Raw genomic sequence first — 2,048 nt, 5'->3', positions numbered from 1 at the left:
TTGGTATTTATATCCTTTCATTTGGTGATATTGTATATTTACTGAATACATACTTAGCAAGTTATACTAATGCTTTGTAAAGCTTGTTATTATATCTTATACATATTATATTAAACTTTAAAATAACAGAATTATGCACAGCTATTTATGTTTTTTGACAACACCATTTTTATATTTTATTAATACTTATTTATTACTCAAGCATCATTCAACTCAACTCTATTTTATCATTTACAATCTAGCAGGCTTAATCTAGTTGAGACTTCCCTGTTTCACCTGCAGTCTGCATTTGCAGTGAATGTCCAGCAGGGCGGCGATGCACAGCACATCCATGTGTCTCCAGTCAGGTCTTCTCAGGGCTAGGGCCAGCTCTAGGCAGCGGCCAGGGTGGGCTAAGCCCACCCAAGCATTGTGTCTTGCCCACCCAAACAAAGTAAACAAACTTTAGTTATCTATTTTTTTTTTTTTTTTTCTGGAGGGTGGTCGGCCCATAGACAGGTTTTTCAGTTCGACATCTGCACAGTGCAGCCTCAAACCCATCTTGGATGTAGATGAGCTGGCATTGAGTGTAATGGGAGCTAGCTGGTATAGCTGTGCAGTAGGCCCTAAGGTATGTTAGGTAAACTCCCTTCTGATGCCTTAAAAGAAATCTCCATTTTTCAGATAGATCTGTTTCTTAAAGTCACCTATGTCGGTACGAAAAAAAAATGAAAACAATCGGTTCTACCTAGCTCGAGTTGCTGCAGCCAAAAGCTAGAGCAGCAAGGCAGCTACAGTGCTACACTCTTAGGGCATCTTTAAAATCATGTGGTAGCAAGTAGTACCAATTATTTTGTTGTTTGTGTTTTGTTTATGTCAATTTTGATCCAAATTTGATCGCTTTGTTATGTTGCACGCAAAATAGTAGGCTAGAACCAGACCTGCTCAGGGCTCATAATAACCATAATCATCAAATTAAAAATTGCAGATGTAAATAGCTCAGAAATGGGCCTAGTTATAAAAAGAGGAAGGGGGGGGGCACCCTGCTACTAATCACATTTCTCTGAAAGCTTGAATTTCATGTAACAGAAATAAACTGCCTTTCACCGCTTAGAAGCAAACATCAATCATGCACCTATGAAGCCCAAGGACACCTATGGAGGTCAAGAGGTTTGGCACTGTAATCTCAAGTAAATCTGTTGTCATTATATAGTGTTTCACCGCATGGCTAAAATAACACTTTATGATTGAACAAAGGAGTGGTTATAAAACAAAAAGATGAACCATGTAAATCATGGCGGTCACAGAGGTCATAAAGAAATTGCGTCTCTGACACAAAGGATAGTGACCCATCTCGCCAGTGGTTTGTGCTGATGGGGAAATGTCTTACATTAGATTGCTGAAGCCTTGTCACTGATCTCTTAGCATCCGAGCATTGCATAAGTATAGATTTGTTTCCCAGGCCTCTCTTGTTTGAGTTATGCAACCGAGCAAAGCAGATTTGCCCAGGACAATGCAATGTGTGTGTGTGTGTGTGTGCCTATGTGCGTTGCTGGGCATGTCTAATCTGAGGGAATTTATCAGGGGTCTCATCAGTCTTGGAGATGGAGATTGATATGTTGAGAGAGAATGAGAGAGAGGGGGACAGGTTGAAGGAATAAAGCAGAATTGATTTGATTTGATTTCCATGCATAGCAAGTGAATTAATACTTAAGCGAGGAGAGAGAGAGAAAGGAGAAAATACTTTCTGACTAATCACCATGTCGATAAAAAAACAAAACAAGGAAGGCTCAGGTTTTTCATTCAACTCCAAAGGGACACCGGATAGTTACTTCTCAACTGACACGATTGTCAAGAAAAGGCAAATTAATGTTTAAATAAAGCGCGATTTGGCCACTGTCAGAAGTAATACAGGAGAATTTGATCGTTTTGATTATTCTATTGTGGGTGGACCATGAGGCCCTCTGCTGGACAGATGCTGCAAATGAACCCAGAGATATTTTGCAGAGGGAGCTTTGCAATTTGCCATTTGAGTGACATGACTGTAAATATATCAGTGTCTGACAGTT

Source organism: Alosa pseudoharengus, unplaced genomic scaffold (assembly GCF_046254945.1).
Source record: "Alosa pseudoharengus isolate Yale_2024_CS ecotype anadromous, Long Island Sound unplaced genomic scaffold, YU_APseudo_1.1 YU_APseudo_1.1_scf_21, whole genome shotgun sequence".
NCBI classification, from domain to species: Eukaryota; Metazoa; Chordata; class Actinopteri; order Clupeiformes; family Clupeidae; genus Alosa; species Alosa pseudoharengus.
Note: the sequence above shows the minus strand (reverse complement) of the source record.